Below are 7,242 nucleotides of genomic sequence, written 5' to 3'. Positions count from 1 at the left end.
AAAAAAAAAAAAAAAAAACTATCATTAAAAAAAACAAAGAAAAGAAATCCTTGGGTGGTGCCTGTGGCTCAGTGAGTATGGCGCCAGCCCCACATACCGAGGGTAGCTGGCCCCAGCCAAAACTGCAACAAAAAAATAGCTGGGTGTTGTGGCAGGCGCCTATAGTCCCAGCTACTTGGGAGGCTGAGGAAAGAGAATCGTCTAAGCCCAGGAGCTGGAGGTTGCTGTGAGCTGTGATGCCATGGTACTCTACCAAGGGCGACAAAGTGAGATGCTGTCTCTAAAAATAAAAAAAGAAAGAAAGAAAAGAAATCCTCATGCTTCACCTTCCTGAGTAGCTGGGACTACAGGTACCATGATGCCTGCTGGTTTTTCTATTTTTATTAGAAATGGGATTTTGCTCTTGCTCAGGCTGGTCTCAAACTCCTGAGCTTAAGCCCTCGACCCACCTCAGCTTCCCAGAGTGCTGAGGTTACAGGCATGAGCCACCATGTCAGCCTCCTACTTTCTATCTAAACCTGGCCTTGTTTTCTTCTGTCAGATCCTAGTACCTCCCTTTCATGTCACCTCAGGTGATGACTAATCTGATAAATTAACTAGTCATCCTGCTTTGATGGCTCCTTGGTTTTGCTACCTTTCCTGGATAATGTGTATATTAATATCTTAAAGGCCTGCTGAAAATAAAGCCTTTAATCATAAAACCATAATGGTGATTCCAAGCACCTTAATAAATTGTCCAGAGACAACTTAGTAAATTGGGGGCAAGGAAAACTGATTTTCCTACATCCTGTAGGTAACTTCCTAGGGCTGAGATTTACCTCTCACAGCCCCCTTCCACTTCCATCTTTTATTATCCTTGCTCCCTTGAGTTTCCCCCAGCTCGCTAAAACAATTTGCAACTTGCTCTCAAGCAGCAAGTGCATCATCTCTGTGACGCAGGTGAGCATGTTCACTTGCCCATGGAGCAGCTTCTGGTTGCAGCATCTCTTCTCATCAAAATAAGCAATGAGGATGAGGGAAAGAACTTTGTTTGGAAGTCACACGGGTCTGGGGATAATGACATCTCCCTGACAGGATCCCGGCCAAGGATTACAATCCCCAATAGACACTCAGTAAATGTTTTCTATTCTTTGGCCATTTCTTGCTGCCTTTGCTGCCTTCTATTCTCTGACTGTTTCTCTTTTCACTGTTCCACTAAAAGTATTATCAATGCAAACTTTCTGGGGGTTATGTCACAGCTGTGATTGTTTGAGTTCATGAAACTCCTTTCTCCAGAAGGTAGTGTGAGACGGATTTGGGTTTGTTTTAGAACTAAAGTATGATTGAAAGTAATCTATTTTTGTTTTGAGACAGTCACACTTTGTCATTCTAAGTAAAGTGCCATAGCATCACAGCTGACAGCAACCTCAAACTTTTGGGCTTGGGCTCAAGTGATCCTCTTGCCTCAACCTCCTAAGTAATTGGGACTATAGGTGCTGCCACAACACCTGGCTATTTTTAGAGATGGGGTCTCACTCTTTCTCAGGCTGATTTTGAACTGAGCTCAGGCAATCCACTTGCCCTAGTCTCCCAGAGTTCTTAATATATTCTTATTTTGAGAATTTAAAGAGCATCATGTGATAACCCTGGCAGGATCTCTCTGCATACTGAGAAACCAGAGTTGAGAATCTCACCTAAAGATTGAGGTGACGTTTTTTATCATCCAGAATCTGGTCTTTTATTCCTTCCTTTCTTCAAGCACGATTAACTGAAAATCTACAGCCTAGCACTGTATTAGGCACTGAAAAAACACAAAATGTTAAGAAACAGTTTCTTTCCTGGAGAAGTACACATGAATGTATAAAATATGTAACTGCCAAAGCAACATTGTTACTTATTTGGGATGAGTTGAACTGGCAGTAAATGCCATATTAGTACAGAGAAGGCCTTGTGGAAGAAGGAGGTCCTGACTAGGGTGTTGAAGCATGTGTAGGCGGAGGAGACTGGAAAGGGCATTTGAGGCAGAAGGAACATCATGAGCATGAACTTGGAATTTGGGATGAAGATGTGCAGCCTATTTAAAGCAGGAGACGAGGATAACTTAATACATGCCAGGCCCTGTTCTGGCAGTTAGGTGCATTCCTTTAATCCTCACGATAACTCTCTGAGATGGTATTACAGATGAGGAAACTGGGACAAAGAGAGGCTTAAGTCACTTGTCCAAGTTACCACAGCCACTAATTAAGGAAATGGAGCAGGAGTAATGAGAAATAAGACTGCTTTGATGGATCCTCCTAGCTTTCTCCCCTCTCATTTTCATTTGCTTTTCTTCCTCCTGATTGAACAGCTGGCCTCCCTAACTAAAGCTATTTAGCCATCCAGTTAAGGAGCTACATATATTGGTACAGGTTTCTAGCAGGAAGCCATGGTAGGCTAGTACACTAATGCGGAAAGCATAAGATGACTCTTAGCTCTTTTTGGACTAGAGAAAGACAGGGAATATTAGGTTTTGTTATGGACTGAATGTTTGTACCCCCTCCATTCACACACACATATACATATATATAACTATAACTCTCTCTAGATATATATATATATATATATATATTTTTTTTTTTTTTGGAAACAGAATCTCACTTGGTCACCCTCGGTAAGAGTGCCAAGGTGTCTTAACTCGCAGTGACCTCAAACTCTTGGGCTCAAGCTATCCTCTTGTCTTAGCCTCCCAAGTAGCTGGGAATATAGGTACCCACCACCACGCCCAGCTATTTTTTTTTTTTTTTGAGACAGAGTTGCACTTATTAACCATTAGTAGAGTGCCGTGGCTTCACAGCTCACAGCAACCTCCAATGCCTTGGGCTTAGGCGATTCTCTTGCCTCAGACTCCCAAGTAGCTGGGACTACAGGCACCTGCTACAACACCCAGCTATTTTTTTTGTTGCAGTTTGGCTGGGGCTGGGTTTGAACCCGCCACCCTTGGTATGTGGGGCCGGCGCTTTATTCACTGAGTCGCAGGTGCCGCCTTTTGTTTTTCTTTTAGAGCCAAGGTCTTGCTCTAGCTCAGGCTGGTCTCTAACTCCTGAACTCAGGCAATCCACCTGCTTTGGATTGAGGCAGAGTGCTGTGATTATAGGTGTGAGCCACTGTGCCCAGCCCTCTCCATTCATATGTTGAAGCCCTAACCTCTAATGTGGCTGTATTTGAATACGGGGACTCTAAGGAAGTAAGTGAGGTTACATGAGGTCATAAGAGTAAGGCCCTGATCCTATAGGATTAGTGCTTTTAGAAGAAGAGACACCACAGTGTTCATGCTCTATTCCCCACCACATGCACATACACTGAGAAAAGTCTACATGAGGAAGTAGGGAGAAGGTGGCTGTCTTCAGGATAGGAAGAGAGCCCTTACCAGAAGCCAAACTGTCTAGAATCTTGCTCTTGGACTTTTGGCCTCTGGAACTGTGTGAAAATTAATTTCTGTTGTTCAAATCACTCAATCTGTGGCTCAAGTTATGTCATCCCTAGCAACTGATACAAACTTCCAGAAATGTTTGAAGTAATGCTAAGACAAGGTCTTAGTAAAAATAATCAGCTCTTCTTGGAAAATAAGCATTTCTAACTAGAAACGATGTGTTTATTTTTGACTGTGCTTTTGTGGTCTGTGCTATATTGGAGGAAACTGTCCTCTTTGGCTGGAAGATTGATATAGCTGTCATGGGAAAGAAAGTCGGTTGAGTTCTATTTCCCTCTGAGGGATATTGTGGCCAATTAGCCTATTCAACACCCTCTCCTTGTTATTGTCTCTGTATGTGACTTGGTTGATGTATATAAATGAACATCTCTCTGAGAGGGAGTTAAGGTTTCCTGAGTGCCTACTACGTATTGTGCTTTGTGGTGGAGACAAGACAATAAAGGCAGGCATGCTCATAATCCCTTTCCTCCATGGCTCTTACACTTCATCAGACAAGAGAGGTATAAGTGGTTACAAGGTTGTCTAGAGTGGTCAAAGAGTTGTCCAAACAGAGGGGAAAGCATATGCAAAGGCCTAGAGTTGGGGAACAAGAGTAAGATGGATCTGAGGAGCAGCAACAAGTTCAGTATAGCCAGAGAGAGAGGTGATCTGTTTGAAGGATTTTGGATTTTGTCCTAAAGGTGAAAAGACATTGTAGGATTTGAAGCAGGAGAATAATCCTACCCAGGAAAATAATCAAATTTCGTGTGTGTGTGTGTGTGTGTGTGTGTGTGTGTGTATTTTGAGACAGAATCTCACTCTTGTCCCACCTAGCTCTCATAGCAACCTCAAACTCCTGAGTTCAGGTGATCCTCCTGTCTCAGCCTCCCCAGTAGCTGGGACTACAGGTGCTCACCAAAATGCCTGGTTAATTTTTTCTTTTTCTGTGTGTAGTAGAGACAAGGTCCTGCTCTTGCTCAGGCTAGTCTTGAACTCTTGAGCTTGAGTGATCCTCTTGCCTCATCCTTCCAGAGTGTTAGGATTATAGGTGATAGCCACTGCACCCAGCCCAAACTTACTATTTTTTTTTTTTTGTAGTTTTTGGCCGGGGCTGGGTTTGAACCCGCCACCTCCAACATATGGGGCCGGCACCCTACTCCTTTGAGCCACAGGCGCCGCCCACCCAGCCCAAACTTATACAGGGTGGCCATAACATTTGTGTGCAATTTAAAATAATGTACCCTTTTAAATTGCACACGAACGTTATGGCCACTCTGTATTTTAAGAAGGAAATTGGCAACTGGATAGGGATTTTTTTTTTTGAGACAGAACCTCAAGTTGTCGCCCTGGGTAGAGTGCTGTGACATCACTGCTCACAGCAACCTGCAACTCCTGGGCTTAAGCGATTCTCTTGCCTTCCCAAGTAGCTGGGACTACAACGCCCACCACAATGCTAGGCTATTTCTTGGTTGCAGCCATCATTGTTTGGAGGGCCCAGGCTGGATTCGAACCCACCAGCTCAGGTGTACGTGGCTGGCGCTTTAGCCACTTGAGCCACAGGCGCTGAGCCAAGGATAGGGATTTTTAGATAGTATTTATCCCTATGTAGATTGATCTCCTCTGAGTGTCTAGGTGTTCCTGCTGTAGTTTCTTTTTTTTTTTTTTTTTTTGAGACGGAGCCTCAAGCTATCCCCCTGGGTAGAGTGCCATGGCATCACGCTCACAGCAACCTCCAACTTCTGGGCTCAAGCGAGTCTCCAGGCTCAAGTGAGTCTCCTGCCTCAGCCTCCCAAGTAGCTGGGACCACAGGCGCCTGCCACAACGTCTAGCCATTTTTTGGTTGCAGCCATCATTGTTGTTTGGCGGGCCCGGGCTGGGGATTCGAACCCGCCACCTTAGGTGTATGTGACTGGTGCCTTAGCCACTTGAGCCACAGGCGCCGAGCCTGTAGTTTCAATCACAAGTAGGAAATGCTCCCACTCCCACACAGAGCATCCTGTGGAAGCAGATAGTGGGGAAGATTATAAGGAAACTGGAGAAGGAAAGGGTAGGAACAGAATTGAAGGTGATACCTCCAGCCCAAGCTTTGCTTTCCTCAGAAACCTAAACCTAACTGTCTTTCAACTTCTCTTCTTGGGACCCCATAACCTAAGAACACAGTTGTCTCATTTCAAAGCACATGGTGTCTAAACAGAAGTCCTTAAAAACTGAGGACTCTTTCTCTGCTATTCTCTTTTGCTTTCTTGTGATCCTTCAGCAGAGCCTTGGCTTAGCTTGGAACTGATGTCCACAAGCTGAGACAGGGCTGCCACCCTGAGAGCCAAGCCTGGGCAGAACATTTCAGCTGCCCGGGTAACAGCTGGTTAAGCCCTCAGCAGCTGCAGCAGCTGGGATTCCACCCAACATTTGAGCTGGGATTAATCCCATTTCCTCCACACACATCCCATTCTTGTTCTAGTCCCTGGCTGGACTATGGTATACTGTAGAATCTTTGAGAATAGATATTGCAGATCACTTCCTTAACTAGACTGGAGCCTGTCATCCACCTTCTTGTCTTGAAGGCAGATGGCTTAAAGCACCTTAGGACCACTCTACAAAGGAGGGCCTGAGTCTCTCCCTCTCACATAGGCTCCTTTCCCTTACTCTCTTTACCTTTCAATAAACTGAGTAGGGTGGAGTATTATTTGAATTGTCTGACTTTCAGTAACAGTTTTAATTGTCTAAAAATGAAGGGGAGATGATTTTCCCTTTTTTTCTCTCTTTTTCTTACACATAGGTGTCACTCTGTTGGTCAGGTTAGAGTGCAGTGGCACAGTCATAGTTCACTGTACCCCAAACTCCTGGGCTCAGACAATCCTCCCAGGCATCCCAAAGTGCTCTTAGAGTGAGCTACCCCACCCTACTGAATTTCCTTTATCTTTGATAGACTATACCAAGGCCTAGAAACTCTTGGTGGGAGTGTCTGGGGAGGACCAAACATCATTCCAGTGTTTGTCACTTTTAAGCTGATTGCTTCCCATTTAACTGTGACTCTACAGTTAAAACAATAGGGCTATATATTCTAGTTGGTTCTTATTCACCAGCTGTGTGGCCTTGAGGGAATCACTTTGAGATGCCAAAGGCTACAATTAGGTGCTTCCAAGAAGTTAGAAGTGGGGAGGTACTCTGAGATTTAAACAGGGCAAATTAATAAAGGAAGGGACAAGGCAATTCTTCCCAAGTGGAGGTACTTCCTCCCTTCAACAAATATTTATTAAGCCTCTGCAAATACTCATAGGCTTTATACTATACTAAGGATTTTGATAGTTTTCAAGAGCAGTATGTTGGGCAGCGCCTGTGGCTCAGTGGGTAGGGTGCCGGCCCCATATACTGAGGGTGGCAGGTTTGAACCCGCCCCAGCCAAACTGTAACCCCAAAATAGTCGGGTATTATGGCAGGCACCTGTACTCCCAGCTACTCGGGAGGCTGAGGCAAGAGAATCGCCTAAGCCCAAGAGTTGGAGGTTGCTGTGAGCTGTTGATGCCATGGTACCCTACCAAGGGCGATAAAGTGAGATTCTATCTCCAAAACAACAACAACAACAACAACAAGAGCAATAAGTAGATATTTTAGTGGGTTAAATTAATTTAATTAAATTTTAGCTTGGAGTAGTCTGATGAAATTTGGGATTTATTTATTTATTTATTTATTTAAGACAGCCTCACTGTGTCACCCTCGGTAGAGTGCTGTGGCGTCACAGCTTACAGCAACCTCAAACTCTTGGGCTTAAGCGATTCTTTTGTATTGCCTTAGCCTCTCAAGTAGCTGGGACTACA

Source organism: Otolemur garnettii, unplaced genomic scaffold, assembly GCF_000181295.1.
Source record: "Otolemur garnettii isolate 467f Iridium unplaced genomic scaffold, OtoGar3 scaffold00070, whole genome shotgun sequence".
In the NCBI taxonomy this organism is placed as follows: Eukaryota; Metazoa; Chordata; class Mammalia; order Primates; family Galagidae; genus Otolemur; species Otolemur garnettii.
This window is presented reverse-complemented; position numbering follows the sequence as displayed.